This window comes from Pituophis catenifer, unplaced genomic scaffold (genome assembly GCF_029215685.1).
Source record: "Pituophis catenifer annectens isolate HBS135680 unplaced genomic scaffold, rPitCat1.0.hap2 SCAF_2, whole genome shotgun sequence".
Classification (NCBI taxonomy): Eukaryota; Metazoa; Chordata; class Lepidosauria; order Squamata; family Colubridae; genus Pituophis; species Pituophis catenifer.
This window is the reverse complement of record NW_027256882.1, coordinates 135,021,144-135,043,173: the sequence shown is the minus strand read 5'-3', so window position 1 is coordinate 135,043,173 and position 22,030 is coordinate 135,021,144. Positions and strand designations below refer to the sequence as shown.

Here is a 22,030-nt window from a genome sequence, read left to right as displayed (position 1 = left end):
TCCTGGGGGAAGTATATTGCAAAATCTCCATTCCCTCCCCACTCTGGGGCCAGCCAGAGGTGCTATTTGATGGTTCTCCGAAGTGCTCAAAATTTCCACTACCGGTTCTCCAGAACCTGTCAGAACCTGCTGGATTTCACCCCTGCTCCTTTCCCTTTGCATTTTACTGCACCTAGAGCAGTAAGGGTTTAAGCTGTGGCAGGGGTGTAAAACTGGTAGTCCTTGGGCCGGATGCGTCACACGCTGGCCATGCCCACCCCAGCTCTGCAAAGGGAAAAATGTTGTGATGCATCACATGGCAGCAACATGATGTGGCGAATTTGACACCTGTGGTTTAGGGCATTCTCCAATTCTTGTTTTGTGGTCCTATACTCATTAAGGCTGCCCTGCCTGATTAAAGAAGGCAGGTTTGTCAGCCATTAGATCAATTTAAAGCCCTTTTTAAAAAAGTTCTTCCCAAGCACCATATATATCCTCATTCCATCTGATTTTGTAATGTACATGTCATAGCCTTGGCCATCAAATTAAATCTCAACTCTGATTGTAGTTCTTCTGGCTATCAAAATATTGAGTGCCTCTGACCTAAGACATTGTAGGAAGAAAATTATCTCTTTCTCCTATACGTTGCAACTGAACATATTGTTGCTACTTAAATCCAGGTTGATCTCTAATAAGGCCATCCGTAGCCGGGATCTGATCATGGATGAAAGGGCCAACCTAATGTGTATTATTAAGACTTTCCTGGACTTGAATTACAGGATTTTTATTTTTATTTTACTTTATTTATATGTATCCTGCCTTTATTATTTTTACAAATAATTCAGGGAGATTTGCCCAGCTGGGATTTGAATGTGGCATCAGCTGAGACAGCAGAGCTGGAGTAAAAGTATAGCCATTGTCATCCAAAATCTTTGGATGACCTTCAGAGGTGCTGCTCCACAGATTGCCAGATGCAAGATCCTTTTTGTTGGACTCTAGGGATCATTTGGGATTCTTGCTAATACACCAGCCTCCTTACTGTATAACAAACTCCCTCCCCAAGTTCTTTGAGTTCATGGCTGGGCTGGCACTGGAGTTCTCCAGCCTTATGGTTTTGGGTGATTTTAATCCATCTTCCCTGGAGGCAGATAGCTCAGGAGTTCATGGCCACTGTGACAATCACGGCTGTCCCAGGTCATATGTATAAATCTAAAATAAAATAAACATTGCCACTGGAATTCTGTAAACCATAAACTATCCCTATTGCAAAGCAGGAAAAATAACTGGAATTGGCTCACATTGGGGAAAGAGGGGGGAGAGCTGGCAGGCTTGCACATCAGAAGCCCATGTGCCACTTAAGAATGTTACATTAAAAGTGTCACACAAACTCAGCCTTTCCCAAACTATTTGTGAAATACTGTATCTCATGTGTCTACAGGCACCCAAGTCTAGGAATAGATGGGAGAAATAGGTGGTAGGAATTGGCTGTCTACAGCTCACATCAGGCCCATCTACACTGAAAGATTATAGGAGACAGAAGACAGAATTCTCTTCCTTTCAAAAAATGTTCATGCAAAGCATGGACTCAGCCACTTATGTAGGACTCCAGCTATTAACCTATCAATATACCTAATTCTGACATAAGTACAAAGGAAGTCCTCAAGATTAACTTGTTTTTCAACCAGCTCCGAGCTTAGATGCCTGCTTAAAAGCTTTGCTGAATCAGAGCTTAGTGTTTCTATGGAATCCCAAATTGTCTTTTCTCTGTATCTACAAAGATCCATACAAAAAAAAAACACTTCTCCACTTTTTCCAGCCCTGCAGAAGGAGGGCTTTCCATGCACCTGAGCATCCACATCTCTCTAATCAGACTTCCTTGGCTGAACCAATTCTCAATGCAGAATGCATTTCTCTTAATGTGTCTTCTGGGAAATCTCAATAATGAATGGCCTTTTGGAATAAAACATCATTAAAATAATATAGAGCGCATTAATATCAATTCGCGGGTTGCAGTCGAGAAGTTTGATTTCCATGGAGTGGGAGGAAGCTGAGAGGAACATTCAGCCAACATCCATGAATTTAATTCTCTTCAATCCATAACAGTCTCAATTACCACTCATCTATTGCGGCATCCTATGTCTTTTTTTTTTAATGGTCCAATGGATTTATGTCTTAGTAAAACTTCTCCTCACCTTACAGTTTCAAGTAAAAATTCACCAAATGTTTTGTTCTGTAGTTAGTGCACACATTCACAGAAGGTGCCTCTCCATTTCCTACCAGCTGCATTGCAGAAGGATGGATTTCTGCAGTATAGCTGGTCACTAGGGAGGTTTTTCAATCAATCTAAACCACTCCCATATTTATTGATATTTATTTGATTCAGATTCATTTCTGCAATAGAATAGAATAGAATAGAATAGAATAGAATAGAATAGAATAGAATAGAATAGAATAGAATAGAATAGAATAGAATAGAATTCTTTATTGGCCAAGTGTGATTGGACACACAAGGAATTTGTCTTGGTGCATATGCTCTCAGTGTACATAAAAGAAAAGATACATTCGTCAAGAATCATAAGATACAACACTTAATGATAGTCATAGGGTACAAATAAGCAATCAGGAAACAGTATCAATATAAATCGTAAGGATACAAGCAACAAAGTTACAGTCATACAGTCATAAGTGGGAGGAGATGGGTGGTGGGAACGATGAGAAGATTAATAGTAGTTCAGACTTAGTGAATAGTTTGACAGTGTTGAGGGAATTATTTGTTTAGCAGAGTGATGGCATTTGGGAAAAAACTGTTCTGGTGTCTAGTTGTTCTGGTGTGCAGTGCTCTATAGCGTCCTTTTGAGGGTAGGAGTTGAAACAGTTTATATCCAGGATGTGAGGGTGCATCATTGCGTGATGCATCTGAACCTGGTCGATTGCTTTTTGCCTCCTGCACAAAAAGATGTAAAGTAATGCTGAACTAATATTTATTGTGAATGTTTCCTAAGATAGTTGAATGAGAAAGGCCCTCCAGGAGACTTAGAACAAAATCTGCAAGTCAATTCAGGAATCAGTGGACATTAATGTTACATCACAAAAGAGCCAGTTTGCTGTAGCAGTTAAGACACCTGGCTAGAAACCAGGGGAGCGTGAGTTCTAGTCCTGTCCCTTAGGCACAAAGCCAGCTGGTGATCTTGGGTCTGTCTCTCTCAGCCCTGGAAAGAAGGAGGCAAAGACAAACCACTTATGAAAAACCTTGCCAAGAAAATGCAGTGACCTGTCCAGGCAGTCACCAAGAATCAAGGCTGACTCGAAGGCACACACAAAAAAAAAATAAAAGGATTACATAATATCAGTTTGATGACTGTCTCACAGGATGACACCTGTTCAAACACATCTGGTTTCCTGGTGGTGAGCCTCAGCAACTTTGCCCCTGGTAGGGGACAAAATTTGATGTTAAGGAGAAATGTGAGGTTGTTTTCTACGTGAGCAAGTGATTCTGCTAGAACGGACAGTCGATAACGACCCCGGGGAAGCAGCGGTCTCTCTCCTTCCCCTTCAGGGCCTTGGAGGAAGAAGCAGCTAATTCTCATAATTGGGCATCATCCTAACCCTGCTTGCCTCAGTTTGCAGTGTTTTGCAGATAGGACTTTTATTTCCTTCCGTTCCTTTTTTTCCCACCGCACATTTACCCTGAGGCTAGATTTAAATCTCCTTGTGTCAGCGGTGTTTAAAAGGGTGCCCTCTTTTTTTTTTGGTTCACACACTATGGCCTGGTTTAATACAGTTTCTGAATCAAAAGAACATGTCCCTGGGAGCCCAGCCTCATGCAAGATTTGTTTTTATCTTTAGCTCCCTCTGGCCATGCATGCAGCCAGACACCTGCATAAGGCCGACACCCCAAAGGTTTACACAGGGAGTGCATTCTCCGATCCCTCTCAAATCACTACAGCCAGGGTGGGCTTCAAAAATTTTAGCAAGGGATTCTCTGCCCAGTTGCTGGGTGGGTGTGGCCTAGTCGGCCTCCTGCACCACAGCGGGGGGGGGCTTTTTTGCCCTCCCTGGGCTCCAGAGGCTTTCCTCGAGCCTCTGGGAGGGCGAAAATGGCCTCCCCAGGTTCCGGAGGCCCTCTAGAAGCAGTTTCCGGCCTTCCCGAACTTCCTGTAGGCCTGTTTTTCTCCCTCCCCAAGCTTCTCTGTGCACCCTGCACTTACCTGCATCCAAAACGGGCCACGTGGGGGCTCCTGGGAGGGGAGGGGTGGGGTGGGTGAGGCCAGCCAGGAGTGAGATTTGGGGGCTCTCCAAACTGCACAGAATCTTAGCTAAAGGTTTTCCCGAACCCCTGTGAACCCCCAGCAGCCCACCCCTGACTACAGCAAACATTAGCTGTAGATTTTGGACATTCACACTCTGAATTGTTCTGTTTCTCTGGATCAAGCCAGCCCCACAAAGAGACAAACTGAAAAGTACCAACATCACCTGCATGCACTTACTCCCCGGGCTCTCAAACATGCATCTATAGACGGGGAGATACATCTCCCCAATCCCCAAGAAATTTGAAGTTGCTGTAAATCCATTGCCTGATATGATTTTCTCTAGGTCACATTACTCCAACCTGCTGTACTTCAGAAGTATTGGACTTCAGTTTACATAATTCCCAGCAAGAATAATAGTTGGCTGTGCTGGCTGGAAGTTATAAGAATTGCAGACCAGCACATCAGAAAAGGAGCTGAATGGACAGCTCCTGTCCAGTCAGAAGAGGAGCTGAATGGACAGTTCTTCAGTGTGGAATTGATACAGGCTCCTCGATTATCTATTAATGTTCTTTGAGATGGGAATTATTATGAGCACCATTAGCAGCCTCTCGTCACTGTTCAGGCACATATTCTGGATGAAGGCTTCAATATATATGATATGGAGGAAGTATAGTCTTATCACCAAGTAAATACTAGCAGAGAATTATAGCCGGTCAGGATGTGCTTTTCCATCTGTTGCATTTGGTCATATTCACATTTTATATTTCATGAATGATATTTCAAACATGATACCATGTGAAGCCATCTGTAAGCGAGAGAGGCATTCCCCAAGAAATCACAACCAGTCTAACTTCCTGAAAAGTGTATATACGCTTTATATTGGCCTGCAAAGTTTCACAGTTTGTATTTGTGCCCCTTGGTGCTTTCTATTTCTCCATAATTGGATTTCATAAAGTATACAGAAGAACTAGAGACCTTGACTTTAGGACCAAAGGGATCAAGATGCAGGCAACCATTTTTTCCCCTCTGTTGTGTCTAATTACATTTGGGGATTAGCTTGGGGCACATTCAGCAGCAGTGTCATTGGCCATAGGAAAGATCAAGGTTTCAGAGAGTTATTTGCAACAATGCCCTCCGTGGCATTGACAAGAATGCAAAAGGTGACCGGATGAAGATGTATTTGCAGACAAGGAAGATTCTCACAAAAGTATTGTTTTATGTTTCAAAGACATGCAGTCAAGGAGAGCCTGATTGCTGAACCTTGATCTAAACTGTCACTCCCAAGTTACCCTTTTAGGGAAATAGAAGACCACAGAAAGATGCAAATGAAGAAAAGCCTGATTTAAATTTAATGCTAATGAGAAGATTTCCTTCTCTTTCCAGCAGAGAGCAGCTGTTCCCATTTCAAGCTGGCAAAGTATCTCTAAATCATGGCCTTAGCACCTAGATGGACATTGTTTATAGGTTAGTTAGTATTTTATAGACCTACCTGACATTTGCCTTTTAAAGAGGCATTCAGAGAGTGTGTGCCTTTTTGCCATTGAGTTTGTCACAGCGGCACTGTGGAACGCTGGCCCTTCTTTATAGCATATCATTTTAAAAGCATTTTGGGCTTTCAGTGTTGCTTGCTGATGCTTTCCAATCCATGGGAACAAGGACATTTCAATTCAGCCCTGGTGGTCATGCATAATGGAAGCCTGAGAAAAGGTAAACATATTCTTGAGAATTAGAGGAAGGAAAGATGGAAAAGACAGGCAAAGGGACTTGCATGCTTTTAAAAGAAGGAAAATAGTAAACAGGTGCTAGGATAAAGATAAAGTTAGCTTTATGTAACAGTCAATATCAGCAGTAATTTTCCTTGCCTCCAGAAGTAATGCTCCCCAAATTAAATTAAGAAGAGTTAAGAACATCCGAAATTTGCCAGGCCAGGCTCTTTTATGAGATTTTGCAATTTTGCATAACATCTCAGAAGATTTTAAGGATCCTGTCTGGGAATTCATGAGATTTTATGCTGAAATTTAACAGCATTTACAAACTTGTAAATGATCCAATATTGGGCCATCATATTCATAGCCTGAAGAGGTTGCTGAGCCCTCTGTTAAGTAGCTCAAGGATTTATTGAGCCTTGAGCTACTTAAGGTCTCTAACCTTGACAACTTTATGACTTGTGGACTTCAACTCCCAGAATTCCTCAACCAATATGGCATTTAAGCCCACAAGTTGAGCATGGTTGGCTGAGGAATTCTGGGAGTTGAAGTCCACAAGTTATAAAATTGCCAAAGGTTGGAGACCCCTACAATAGACAATCTTGTTCCATCATCCAAACATCAGTGTCTGCTTTCATCTATCCCCACCTGATGGGATGGTGTTACTACTCCCATGTGATCCCTGCCATCAATGGAGTAAAGATGCCCAGAAGGGCTAGTTCTGTGGAAGCAAATGTAATGATAGCAAAAGGAACCATAAAGAGGGGAATATCTAAAAAGGTTAAATCATGTTTCTATGATTGAAGCTTTTTAGATACTTTTGACCTGAATGATTGAGTCTTCATTTACATAGAGGGGAAGCAAAAATCTCCAGGGACTTATCCTATTATTTATTTATTATTTATTTATTTTTCAGATTTCTATACCGCCCTTCTCCTTTCGGACTCAGGGCGGTGAACAGCCAAGATAAAAAACATTTATACACAAAAGTTAAAATAGATTTAAAATAATTAAATAAATTTAGCCCGTAATTTAAAACATTTCAATTAAAATCCATATCAAATTTTAAAACCAACCATAAAATCAGGACAGTCCGGCTAACTGAAAAAAATAGGTTTTTAGGGCCCGACAAAAAGTCCGGAGGTCGGAGATCACTCGTATCTCTGGGGGTAGATTGTTCCAGAGGGTAGGTGCCACCACAGAGAAGGCTCTCCCCCTGGGGGTCGCCAGCCGATGTTGTCTGGCCAACGGCACCCTGAGGAGGCCCTCTCTGTGGGAGCGAACTGGACAGTGGGAGGCAATTGGTGGCAGAAGGCGGTCCCTATTATATTATGGAGACTACTCATTTAATCATCGTGCAACAGAAACAACTTTTACAGGCTATGCTGGACAATTAAGAAGAAGATATATTGCCCATTAAAAAAAAAACTGAGACCCTGATTATTACAGCTTATTTGGTTCATTCTGGAAATAGAACTTAGTTGTAAAAGAAAATGCTATTGTGAAGTTAATGGGTTGGATTAATATTTAGTCAGAGTAAACCCATTGAAATCCACAGTATATAAATTAGGGCTAATTAAAAAAAAAAAAACAACCCACAGATCAGATGGGACCCTTCCATGTCTGACCAAAAAGGAAGCATCTTCTTAATAGGTAGAGAGCTTTAGCTAATAGTGAGCTATGGAAACCTTTCGAGCTTTTCCTCCCACGAACTCTTCCTTCTCAGCTGGATACAGTTTGAAGCTTTTTTCAAATATGTTACTTAAATGAAATTTTAATATTGTACTCGCCTTGAGTCTTTTCCTCTCCCACCCCCCACTGATACTTAAAACACTTCCGTGATTCCTGAAGGTGGCTCCTGAACCTTTAGCACATGGGTCAGCCAGCCATTTGGAAACAAAGCCTCTTTTCATGCTGGGAGGGCAAAAAAAGCCTGCAGATGCTGACATTCTTTCTCTCTACCTCTGTAAAGTAAAAGAGTTCTTTTGCACCTGATCGTTCAGTGAGGAACTGTTTCTCAACCATAAGGTTTATGTGGCTACTTTGTATGGAATCACCTAGCATAGGGCTGTCAAACTCGCGGCTTGCGGGCCAGATGCGTCATGCACTGGCCACGCACACCCAGTTTAGCAAAGGGCGGGAAAGTCGTGATACATCACATGACACCACCATGACGATGCAAATTTGACACCCCTGATCCAGGGGTGGGTTCTACTTTACCTTTACTACTGGTTTGCAGTGGGAGCGTGCACGCTTCTGCGCATGCGTAGATGACCCACGATGACGTCGTGGCTGGTCGGCGGAGCCTCCCGCCGGTTTTACTAGAACCGGACAGAACCGGGAGCAACCCCCCCACTTCCCTGACCTAACAATGGGACAGAGGGTGAAAAAGTAGCTGATATGAGAGCTGAAGCAGCTAAGTTGGAATGACACCCAGTAGTGTCCACAGAAGGATACATCCAAATTGGCGAGAAGAGCGTTGTGATGCCTTTCGCCTATCTGTAAGTATGTCAAGGTTGCACGCCTGTTCAAAAGGAGGGGGGAGGTGGCATTCACTATATGTTCCATCTGTTGATTTTGCTAGCTTTTGACCCCTTTTTCTACAAATGATGGGGCAGCCCTGTGGCTCAGTGGTTAAGACTCTGGGCTTGTCAACCAGAAAGCCGACAGCCCAGGTTCGAGACTCAAGAGCCACATGACAGGTGAGCTCCCGTTACTTGTCCCAGCTCCTGCCAACCTAGCAGTTCAAAAGCATGCAAATGTGAGTAGATAAATAGGTACTACTTCAGTGGAAAGATAACAACACTCTGTGATGTCATGCTGGACACATGGCCACGGAAATGCCTTCAGATAGTGCTAGCGCTTCGTAAAATCTGAAGGGACTCCTTTTTTCCCCTTCTACAATTGATGATGAGATCAGACAGGATCTTTCTCGAAACACAGACAGGGTGCCCTTCTCCTCCAAGGCTGTGAAATAAGATGTAAAACGTTATCACACAAAGGCAGGAGGAAGAAATCTAAGATTGACGCCTTGCACTTATTATCTATAGCAAGCCAGATTGCCAGATTCTGCAATAGCAGATCTTCCTTGTTAGTCGCTCTTCTTGTGTCTGCAATAAAAGTAACTGATATATCTGAGCTGGGTCCTGGGTCATATCCACACACCTTCTTTGCCCAGGGCAAAGATGCCACCCTGTTTGCAGAGAACATGTCCTTGTCTGCTTATCATCCCATGGAAGAGGCAGCTTGAAAAATGTCTTGGAGGGCTCCAGTCTGAAGTGGCTTTTCTCCTCTTATCCTGGCTCAAATCCTCCCACTTGGACAATCCACGGCTCACAAAGAAGCAGGTCTACAGCAGTGGTGGGATTCAAAACTTTTTACTACCGGTTCTGTGGGTGTGGCTTGGTGGGCGTGGCTTGGTGGGTGTGGCAGGGCAGGGATATTGTAAAATCTCCATTCCCACCCCACTCCAGGGGAAGGTTACTGCAAAATCCCCATTTCCTCCCAATCACCTGGGACTCAGGAGGCAGAAAATAGATGGGGGGGGCAGTCAGAGGTGGTATTTACCTGTTCTCTGAACTACTCAAAATTTCCATTACCGGTTCTCCAGAACTGCTCAGAACCTGCTGAAACCCACCTCTGATCTACAGTGAAGCAGCTAGGGGTAGTGATCTGCTTGGAGACATCAATCCAGCAGGTCTGCTGTGGGATCACCCCTTTCATCTTGACCAGCTAGAAAGTGCAAAACTCAGAAAAGGATTAGTCCACCCCTTTTAATTAGTTGAAGTGAAAGTGCACAGTTATTTTACTTCTCTAAATTGCATAAAAGGGAATTCCCTTCCCTATTGGGTCCTGCTCCCAGGAAAGCGCTGACCCCTCACTTCGTTTCCTCATGTTATGTTCTCATCGCTATCTAAAGCTCCCATATCAATCGCCAATCTCCAGATTCTCTTTCTGAACTCCAGCCATTCAACACTTATCAGATGGCTCCCTCTGAGCTGCACCAATCCAGTCAACCACCAGATGGCAATCAAGAGCTACAAAAATGCCTAACTCTGTGCTGCCACTTAATGTTCTAAAGGCCAAGTACTCAACTGGCTGATCCATCATAACTAGATGATATTTTAAAGTTTCAGCCCATCAATGATATGATGAGAAAGAAAGAAAAAGAAAATGAATGCAACCTACAGAGTAAGCAGAACAGGATGGATAGCAATTGGAGGAGGCTTTACAAATGGCAGATAATGTTGGGCAACTCTGGATTTCAGCCAAGAAAACTGCCAATCCCAGTTCTTGGAATGTTTGCAGATTAAAACACTCGGGGCAGCAGCCCGGCATGGACCTTTCTGGGTACATCATAAGGGTGTGTTGTGGAGACACCGTGCTTGGAGATGGCATAATTTCTTGCTAACTCCAAAGCAAGGTAGGATCAAAGCAAAACTGCTACATAGATATGGACCTTTCCTGTTCCGCTGGTTAGATTCTATATCCTGAAAGAGATTTATTGCTATGCTCTGGGATGAAGTTTGACTGCTAGAAGCAACTTTTATATGTAAAAAAAAAGGGGGGGGAATAGGATATATTATAATGAATGGGTAGAAAAGCTGTCCCTGACAGCCAGGCACATTTCAGGGAGAGCTGCCCGTTCCAGGTCACATAAAAGTCACTCCCTGCTTCTTTCTCTGCTGGAGAGGAATTATTATCTTTAAAAACTTCTGGAGAAAAGGAACAAACTTCTCTGCATGGGGGGGGGGGGAGGGAGTGGAAAATAGTGAAATAAAGAAAGAACTAGGATTCTTCCTTAAGCTTAATTAGAGTGGCAATTTGCAAGTAAGAAATCGGTACAGAGATCGCCTCTGCTCCAAGGGTCATCTATTGTTTAAAGGACTAGGAAAAACATAAGCTCAAAACTGACCTGGTTATAATTCCTTTTTCTGTTTCTTTATGACTAATTTATCATCTTCAATACTAATTGTCTCTATACGATCTCACTCCTCTGTTTTATGCAGAATGGCACCTCTTTAGATCATATTGGTTTCTAAATAGATGCTGCAGACCAAATTCCTCTGGGAATCTACTCAGAGCTATGTATTGTCCTGCATATTTGTTCAGGAGTTTGGAATTTCTTTGGGGGGGGGGGGAAACCTGTAATTTAAGCATCTCTAGATTGCTTTACTGGTTATTTTGTACGTGACTGGTCAAAATTAAAAAGTAAAAAAAAATTCTCTTTTCCTTTTAAAAAATAAATAAAATGTGATTTATGTTTATCTTTGGTGAGATTGGTTCATTTTCCTTTTTTTTCAAAAGGACAGAAAGACAGGGTTAATCACCCTAGTCATAGTATTGCCTCAGGATTACAAGACCAGGAAATGGTGCTACAGAATTTGTTTTATTTTTATAATTTTTCCCTTCCTGCTCGCTCTCTCCCTCTTCCTCTCTCCAATAAGAAGCCCAGGCAGGGGGCTTCTTACATACATTGGGGTTGCAGGGAGAAATGATACTAAATAAAGGTATCTCCTTCAAAGATAAGTGGAGGCCACACACCACAGAAATGATCAAGCTGCATACCAAAGCAGGGAGCAGAGTTACGATATTAAGGAGATGGATTTGGATATACAGTAGTGGCCAAAATTGTGGAAACCTTTTAGGGAAAGTGTATTTTTGAGGTTTGATGGCTAATAACACCACTTGTTTTTTTGGAGTTTCAAGATAATCATATTCTACTACTGGAATGGCCTGGGAATAGCCCAGACCTTAACCCAATTGAAAAACTATGGAGCCGATTAAAGAAACCTGTTAGTCAGAAGCGACCCAGCAATAAAACCCAGTTAATAGATAAAACCCAGTTAATAGAAGCAATCATTCAATCTTGGTTTCACATTATAACATCTGCAGAACTAAAAGACTTGGTTCACTCCATGGGGAGACGTTATAAGGCCGTAATTCATGCTTAAGGTTACCCAACTAAGCATTAACTGACATGGTGATAATTTTTGTATATCTCGTTTTTTCTAAGGTGTTAATTTTTGTATATCTCGTTTCACTTTTCTTCTTTAGAACTGCTATTCTAACAGCAAATCCTTCATAAAGGTTATTGCATTACATTCTTGATTAAATTATCTTTCCATTGATAAATAATTTTATAGTACTACTCACCCCCAAAAAAGTGGTGTTATTAGCTAGTTTTAGATTAGATTTTAGATTTCCCAAAAGGTTTCCACAATTTTGGCCACTAAAATTTGGAGGCCTTTCATCCCATGAATCTTGCAGTTACATATATGAAGTCATTTTTTAGCATGGGAAAATTCAGGCTGCTGCCACTGTAAAACATATCTGACATTTTTGCTCCTCAATGTAGGCCTCAATTCTGCCTTACAATGAAATATCTACAGAAAAACATTATTTGAATTTTCCCCAAACGCACTTCAGAAGTAGGGGAAAGATTTTTCTAGAAACAAAAGAGCTCTGAGTTTACTTTTCCTGAAAAAAATGCTGGGGAAAAAAAATAAAGCTATTTCAAGGTGAGTCAAAATACATTCCAATCCATCCTCGTTAATTCTGCAGTCTTAATCCCTAAATGAATGAATTCCTCAAGAAAATAGCAATTCTTGTTTCAGTCGAATGAATACATGTTTTCTGCAACAAAGCTAATGCTTCTCGAGATGCGGTGCCACAGAAGAAAAAGAACGAGCTACTTAAGATCAGCTTAATAGAATCACTGAAGACCATGAAGGGCAGATGACCCTCCTACTCAGAGATAAGAACTTCTTGCTTTTTGAGATGGATTAGGTATCCAGTCATCATGGCCAAGAAAGTAATTATTTCCTTCCTAGAATCTTGTGGTCCATACAGTTGCAGCCAGCTGAATTCATTCATATAATCTATGGCCATGGTGCAGTGGTGGAATTCAATTTTTTTTACTACTGGTTCTGTGGGCGTGGCTTGGTGGGTGTGGCATGGCTTGGTGGGTGTGGCTTGGTGGGTATGGCTTGGTGGGCGTGGAGGGGAAGGATACTGCAAAATCCCCATTCCCTCCCACTCCTGGGGGAACGATACTGCCAAATCTCCATTCCCACCCCACTCCAGGGGAACGATACTGCAAAATCTCCATTCCCACCCCGCTCCAGGGGAAGGATACTGCAAAATCCCCATTCCCACCCCACTCTGGGGCCAGCTAAAGGTGATATTTGCCAGTTCACTAAACTACTCAAAATTTCCGCTACCGGTTCTCCAGAACCTGTCAGAATCTGCTGAATTTCACCCCTGCCATGGTGGTGCAGTGGTTAGAATGCAGTATTGCAGGCTAATTCTGCTCACTATCAGCAGTTCGATCCTGACTGGTTCAAGGTTGATTCAGCCTTCCATCCTTCCTAGGTTGGTAAAATGAGGACCTAGATTGTTGGGGGCAATATGTTGACTTTGTAAAATAAATACAGCTCACTTAGAGAGGACGATCAAGCACCATGAAGCGGTATAAAATTCTAAGTGCTATTGCTATTGCTAAATCAATGATCAGTATGATCTGCATATATTCGCTTGTTGAAGGATCTACAAAGTAAAACCATGGAAAGAGAAGTACAGTTAACTCCACAATTATTTGATTTTTTTCCCCTTAATGATCCATAACCGCCTTTACGAGCTAGATAAATTTAATTTAACCCAAGATTAAAAGCAAACATATAAGGAAGTTGATTGTTGTGCCTAATCACATGGTACCATTTCTACCAATCTCATAGAATCCAGGGTGAACCTCACAATTACCTTCCCTTTCCTCTGAAATGCAAAGAAAAGGAGGGCATACCATCAGCTCATCAGTTGTCTCCCTCCAGGTGACAAATTGGCTTCTTGTGGAAATATTATCCAGTCAGAGATATATGCTATCTGAACACAGAACAGGAAACTGGAGCACACATTGAAAATCCCACTGAAGAGGGAAGCAGCCCTTTCTATAGCAATACATGAGTTGTTTTACAGAAACACAACAGGAAGGAGACCTCAGAAATTTTGAAAACAATATGAAGACCTAGCAATCACTCCCTAAATCTGAAACACGTCACAGCCCTGTCTTCTTTCTAATCCACAACTGATAGATATTTCCTACCTTAATGAGGCAGGCAGATTACTTCCTTATCTTACCACAAATACAATCGCACATAGTTCATTGTCAGTAGAAACCGTTCTGACATCCCAATTTACTGGCTTATCATGCACATTTAGTCAGGGATGGGTTCTACTTACCTTTACTACTGGTTCACAATGGGAGCATGTGCACTTCTGCGCATGCGGAGAAGCTTCTGCGCATGCGCAGATCATCCATGATGACATCTGGGCGGGTGGGCGGAGCCTCCTGCCACTTTTACTACTGGTTCGCAAGAACCAGACCGAACCGGGAGCAACCCACCACTGCATTTAGTGTACTTGGCTTCTGTCAGGGGAATAGATCAGAATAAGGACTGGAGGATCACCGTATAGCACTGAGATCTCATGAACCTCAGCCAGCATAGCCAAGGATCAAGGATGATGGAAGAAAAACTTCTGCTGGTCATAAGTATCCTTCCTCTGATTTAAAAGAATCACCTGGGAATTTCATCCAAAGCTTCTCCTCTTAGCATTCTGACTTAGATGTTCCACAGGATTCTCTAACTCGGGAATATTTGGAAAGTGATTCTTGGGATGGATCTTCTGGGCTTACAAAACCCTGCAGAACTGAAGAATTATTAAGGGTTAATCCTCAAGGCAGATTATATCAAAATATAAAACATTCAATATAACAATGTAAAAGCCCCACTCTGTTCTCAATAAAATTTACAACAGAATCTTTCTTGAACCAAAATTGAGAAAGAAAGTAAAAAATGTAGTACAGCTTAGACTTTCAGCAGGATGCTATAGAAAACTCTATACTTGATGAATTTAAGAACAAATCCTAAAATTCATAAGTCAGTCAGGCAGTGCAATGGCAAAGCTATTGGGACTGGTTCCAGAGAAACCAGATTGACATCCTTCCCCAGCTATCAAACGTAATAAAAGAAAATGGTCAAAACCTCGTTCTCTTAATACTGCTAATTCAGAAGGCTGTTAATTGAATGTTTTGGCTTTCTGCGATATACGAATGCAGTCATAAGACTTATGGTTTAACATGTTGTATAACATATGTTGTTTATAATTTGGTGCTTTATAATTATTAAAAAGACATAATTATACAAAGTCTCCATCAGATTTACCTCTTATAATAATTAAATGAATTAAAGACTTCTTCAAACTCCATAGAGGACATTTGGAATGTATTTGTAAGAAAAACATAATGTTACATAAGGGCTACCTTTTCCATATTTTATGTATCCTTCTGCATATAAAAATGATATCTTCACAACTATTTGCCTTGAAACTAAGAGGTTGTGCTTTTAAAAAAGGAACGGGCAATAAATGCAGGAAGAGAGTCAAGTATTGGTAGATTTTTTTTTTAGAATAGACAATTAATACAAGAAACGGGTTAAATAATGCTACTTTAGACTCTCTGTGTCAACCTCAGCTATTAACGATACATCCTTGGAGTTTTCTTGCCAACAGTATACAACCTGCATTCCTTGCAGATATGGTTCTGTTGACCGCTTTCATCTTCCCCTTCTCAAGAGTTGCTTTTGAGTACACATTGTAAATGTAAAGCCCCTTTGAGACTGGGTAAATAAAGCCATGTTATGAGTAGTTTGGCTCTAACTTAACATTTGGAAAGAGCTACTGGTGTATATTTGATGCAGAGTTCAAAGTATCTTTTACTCTGGAGAAGTTTGGTCACTGGCCTTATCCTGCTGATTGGCAGGGAGAATTATTCCCTGCTCGAGTGGCAACTCAGGGGCTGAATTCTTAATCAAATGCTCATCTGCTCCCAACTGTAGGAGCAAAAGGATACAAATCATTCAGTCTTTTTGATGTTAGTCTAAAAGTGTAGAAGATTTAGGCCATTAAGTGTCCCCCGGTGACTTCACAGAAGACAGAATTCTCAAAATATTGATACTATGGAGAGTTTTAACTGTTGACGTCAATAAAACCCTAGTGACTCTGTATCTCACTGATAACCACATTTCCTTGCCTCACTAGTATGCAATTGTGCATTGCTAACTCTATTAGATTGTGAGTCACTGAGGCGGGTCTATGGACTGAGAGCAGAATGGTAACTCACTTTAGAAATGTTGAAGGGAGTTCAGTTCTCTATTTGGATGTGGCTGATTTCATCAAGAAAGCATTAGTATTCTAGCTCTTATGCAGAAGTAGATGTGGCATGGGTGGTATGGTGAATGAGCTGATGAGCATTGAATAAGAGACCTTTGCTGAATTTCAGTTGAATTCTTGTGAGATGGGTGGCTACATAAATTTGATTGACAGATAAATCAATAATAGCCCAATGGATATGATGGTGGAGGAGAAAAAGGATGCAGGATGAAGCCAGTGAGAAATACCCCAAATGACAGCTCTGAAGCAGGTAATTTCCATGCTGGTCACCTATCAGTGAAGCAACTGTAAAGGTGACTAATGAAAGCATCCTGGGTTCCCACCTACAGACATCCATGCTCACCCTACCACTTGTTAAGGACGGTGATGAGTGGTTGCTTTCCCCACCAGCAAGGGATATGAAGCCAGGGAATCCAGCAATCATTTCCCTTAATTGTCCCACCTCCATACAATGAAAACAGCTCTTACTAAGCTATCTTCACTACTGAACCTGTCAGGGCAGCTCAATTTATACTAATAAGCTTATCTGCCAAACAAAAGACTGAAGGAATGGATGTTAACACAAATGTGAGGAAGAGCCCAATGATATTTTTGGGTGATAATAAAGAACTTGCAGGCTAGAAAAGTTATGGCTACCACGTCATTTTGTGAAGATGTTCATTCCATGGCAGCCATTTTGCACAGCAGAGTCTCAGTATTTCACATATGCCTACTAGCTTAAAAAGGTTGCTTTACCATCAGATACTCTTGTTTTTTTTTATTTGAAGTCCAGGTATTTACAGTGTGTACCAAAACAGTGCAAGCAGAAGAGAATTAATCTGGCTACGGCTGGAAAACAAAACTATTGAACTGGATGTAGAGAAAGGCTAATCCCAAGATGACAAAATGGTAGATCCTGTTATAAGTAAACCTGAAAAACCATGAGCTCAGCTGGTACTGAGACTGTCAGGTCAATAGTGTCCAATGACATATCTGATGTGTATTTAGGAGCAAAGAGTGATGATACTTGGTTACATCTGCTTGTCTAAGCCTTTCATCTTTTTGAAGGCCTAGATAAAAACTTGACTGATCCTCTTGTTTTACCTCTGCAACAGTTTAGGTTACACAGGATATCCAGGATCAATGAGAGAGGAAGACATAATACAGCAATTGTATTTAATATCCCTGGAGTGCTTAGTAATAGGAGTATATAGGAGATTTTTCTGAACAAAGTCCTGTTGATTCAGACCCATTGGGAGGCTATCCAGTTCAACTTGGAACTCAGAATTCAGAGGTACAGTTCTGAATTTTTCAAACCTACTATGAGTAAATGCATACCAAGGCCAATACTGAGAGGGAGAACAAACTTCTGGTTCTGAGGGGAGGGATGAGAACGCCCCCCCCAACTCCTAGAACCCCGACCAACCCAGAAGTACTACATGATTTGCCACCTTCTAACACTGGTGATAAATAACACGCCATTTTAAAAGCGTGCTTTAAAAAAAGAAGTAACAGACACATGATATACTTTAAAAAAGAAATTTCCGTATCCCAACGATACAGTGAGGCAAAAGTGATACAATTACAATAATGAATTATTGACAACAGTAAAAAAAAAAAAAAACTTGAAGAGAAAACATGGAACTTTATTCTAAATAAAAAATAACTGATAAAATATTACTGTACAGTCAAGATAATAATTTGATTCTTGGGGGCTGCATGGAAAAGTCCATTTTGTTTCTTGGCCACAACAAAAAAAATGGTTTGCCATTGCCTTCTTCTAAGATATGTTTCAGCTTCCAAATCAAGTCACAGACTGGAGATATTTTGGCAGTTGATGAGATTTTGCCCTCTGTTGGCACTAGTGCTCTCATCAAGGTGGATTCATCAAATGTATCTGTGATGTGTTTAAAGATGATGTGTTTCATGTATTTTTCTAATTAGTAGTGCAGGGGTAAGAATGCAGCATTGCAGGCTAACTCTGCCCACTGTCAGGAGTTTGTTCCTGATTGGGTCAAGGTTGACTCAGCCTTCCATCCTTCCGAGGTCAGTAAAATGACCCAGATTGTTGAGGGCAATATGCAAATAATGCTTCTTCATTGTAAACTGTCCGGAGAGTGCTGTAAACTCTATTGGGTGATATATAAGCCTAAATGCTATTGCCATTGCCATAGTTAATACTTCGGGATGGAGCTGTGCAAACCCCCATATCAATTAATATTAGGGCTGCCTCCTTAGATCTTTGATTTGAAGGCCTAAGAGAAGTTTTCTATTGGGCATGAAAGATACACTGATCAACCAGAGATCCTAATCCTTGGAGAATTATGTTCTGATTCGAACAAATGAGAAAACAACTCTTGTCAGATCTTTTTGTTTAATACCGGTATGCACAATTCAAGATCCAAGGGAGTGGGACAGCAGCATATCTTAGTATAACAATGAGGACCACTTTTTACATAATTGTCCTTCTCTGTTTTAGTGCTCATTCCTTTGGGAGAATGCATGAAGACAAAAACTATTTGACGGCTTATTTTAATCAAAGCTTGCTTCATGTTTGTCTGCTCATCAAATTTATACTCTGTTTTCCATTAGAAATTTTTTTAAAAATGGCTTTAGTTAATGTGTCCTCCTTATCAATGATTCCTTGGCCCAAACATTGGTAACCATCATGGAGAATTGGGGAGGATAGAAGGATCCCTCAAGAAAAAGGAAGACATTCCCACAAGAAAAACAACAGGTTACTTTCTTAGTAACTACATTAACTGGCTTCAGTTCGCCCAAATTTCAGGCAATGGTCTTTCCTGGTTTATTTTGAAGAAGCCAGCAGCCGTATCTGGGACCACCTGCAAGCAAAGTATGTGATGTTTTATTTTACTTCCCCATCTAATTGCCAAATACGGGATGATTTACAAATTGGCACGTCATCCTTGCATGAGAACCTGGCTTGTCTTTTCTCCCATGTTAGTGAACGCATTCACCAAAGAAAGCCCTGGCAGCGGGTGCACAAACATGGCCTTTCCTGGAGGCTCAGAATTGCAGGTAAGAGCACGTCGGCTTTCTCTTATTCACCAGTCCAGGGGATTTGCTTCATCCATTAAATCAGAATGATTGGCTGGCTGGGTTTCCACTTGGGAGCAAATCAAGAAACAAAATCACATTTTCCATCTGCCTACCTACCAGTAAGACGGATGTATGTTTGTGAGTAAAGACTCTTGTAGATGAACTGATGGTTTCAATTGCCTTCTGGTTGATTTACAGTTTACAGTGGGATGCAAAACCAGCTGCACTTGACTTGGGGAAAACAAAGTGTCACATGCAAGATACATTCGCTCCTCTAAGAGCGGCTTTTGTTCACATAAAGCAGAACATTGTAATAATATTAAATGGTAGGTCTTTGGAGATGTCAACCTTTCCAGCAGGACCAAGCAGACCAGGGGTGAAATCTGAACCAGTTTGCCACCAGTTTGCTGGCTGTGCATGCATGCTGCACACCAAGCGCACACTGTGCGCGCACACACATGCGCAGTACATGCCAAAAGGAGGCTTGGGAAGGTAAGTAGAACAGCGGGGGGGGGGAATCAGCTGTGGCGCGTGAGTTTAGGAACTTTTAAAAACTTTTTTAAAGCATTTTTTACTGGCGAACTGGCCTGAACTGGTAGGATTTCACCCCTGAAGCAGACCCTGTCAGACAATATACAGGCATACAAATTCAATCTTTTTCCTAAGGTTTCTAGCACTCACCTCTTTGCCTCTTCCTTCTCCAAGCGATTTGTTTGCTCAAAGAAAAAAAACTATGGTTTCCTGGATTTAAATCCCTGCAGATTTGCAGGACTGCAAGCAGGAAGACAGGGAAATCCCTGGACTAGAGGCCAAGATAATCAAGCTATAGAGATCTGTTGGATAGAGGAGAATGTAAACTATAGCTTTCTTATAATTAAATAATTGAGAGTGAATAAGTGTTTTCCAGAATGGCTCCCAAACAATGAATGGAGACTAATGAGTAAAAATCCAGACAGGCTTCCAGCAGGAACACCATTTGTTCTCAAACTCATTTTCTTCCTCCTTCTTGTATTTTGTCCATATTCCCCCCAAAAAATCTGAGAAAGATCTGGGCACGTCTGCTGAATTTATAGCAATATATGGGGGGAGGGGATCCTTCCTTCAAAGCAGAAGCCTTCAAGCTAAAAATTGCACAGCACGCTGAACCACATGTTAGCCACCCTTAATGTGTTGTCCAAATCTAGCCAGTGAGATTAATATATGAGTCGATGTGGTATGTAAACCACAAATTAGTTAACTATGGGTCAGGTTATCAGAAATGATTGCTAATCAGTTGAGGGGAGAGCCATTTTTGGTTACCAAAGCAACCGGCTCCCTAGCCAGGTCCAGAGAGAAAAGGCTGTAGGGCTAAAGATTAACCACTGTTATTTCAATGTCTTGCTCTATAACCTGGAGGAAATTAGAATTCAGGAAGCAGTGGATTTGGGGGGATACGGATAAAAGAAAATTCCCTCAGATGACAGAAAAACACTTTCAAATACAAAGCCCAAAGGTGCTTCAGAGCGAGCACACTGCATCTGTCAGGACCTCTTTAAAGAAGTGTTTATTTTCCTGGGCTTGCATGAAACCTGCCTGATCCCAAAGAAATAAACTTTTAATTAAGGAGGCAGTGTGAGAGCACACATAGCCTCTGCAAAGGAGCTTATCACATCCAATTGGTGCCACCTTAACTCAAATTGAGGTAGTCCTCAACTCACAACAGTTCATTTAGGGCAGGGGTGGGTTCTAAATTTTTTTTACTACAGGTTCTGTGGCCGTGGCTTATTTTGTGGGCATGGCTTGATGGTCATGTGACAATTATTTAGGATTTAGCAGAGGTACTGGTCTACCAGGCTTTTAACTGCTTGCAGAGCTGTACCAATCTACCCATTTATTTTTTGCAGGCACTGGTCTACCCATTTATTTTTGCAGGCACTGATCTACTCATGTATTTTTGCAGGCACTGATGTACTCATGTATTTTTGCAGGCACTGGTCTACCCATTTATTTTTGCAGGTACCGGTATACTCATGTATTTTTGCAGGCACTGATCTACTCATGTATTTTTGCAGGTACTGGTCTACTCATTTGTTTTCTTTTAACACTGATCAGCTATAGGGCGGCCCTTTGAAGTCCCACGGCAAGAGTTTAAACAGTTTTTTTCCCTCTAGCCATCAGCTGGGACTCAGGAGGCAGCAATAGATTGGGGGTGGGGCCAAATAAAAGGTAAGAATAATGCTGGGGTGGGGGGGGCGCGGGGGGGCGGGGGGACAGGGGGGGCAGAACCAGTTTGATGACATCATATCATCACCGCTACCAGCTCGGGAGAACCGGGCCAAACCGGGAGGAACCCACTACTAATTTAGGGACCAGTAGAAGCTACAACACCACTGAAAAAAGTTACTTGTGACTGTTTTTCACACTTAAGACCATTGCAGCAGGATCCCCCCCCCATCATGTGATTAAAATGATCACCTTTTGCGACCTTCTGATAAGCACAGTCGATGGGGAAGCCAGAGTCACTTAACAATTGTGCTACTAGCTCAGAGGTGTCAAACTCGCATCATAACAGCAGCGTTGCATGATGTATCGCAACTTTTTTCCCCTTTGCTAAACCAGGCATGGGCGTGGCCAGCGCATGACGCATCTGCCCCATGGGCCGTGGGTTTGACAGCCCTGCACTACCTTAACAACTGCTGTGATTCACTTAACAACTGTGGCAAGAAAGATCATAAAATAGGGCAAAATTCACTTAACTGTCTCACTTAGCAACAGAAATTTTGGGCTCAATTGTGGTCATAAATTGAGGATTACCTGCATTCTCCTGGAATTGGCTGCTGTGTGAACTTA

General features: G+C 41.7%; 1 long non-coding RNA gene across 2 annotated transcripts in view; it reads right to left on the bottom strand.

Annotated features, from left to right (window-relative positions):
• Window positions 1-2,618: 2,618 nt before the first annotated feature.
• Window positions 2,619-22,030, bottom strand: part of LOC139310493 (uncharacterized) — a 49,092-nt gene continuing 29,680 nt past the window's right edge. The window contains exons 1-3 of one of the 2 annotated variants that reach the window (XR_011599889.1): window positions 14,174-14,422; window positions 5,719-5,926; window positions 2,619-3,188 (exon numbers count right to left, since the gene is read on the bottom strand). This is a non-coding gene — a long non-coding RNA (uncharacterized lncRNA). Of the gene's footprint in view, window positions 3,189-5,718; window positions 5,927-14,173; window positions 14,423-22,030 lie in introns of those variants that run through there. The other variant, XR_011599888.1, reaches the window with a different exon arrangement.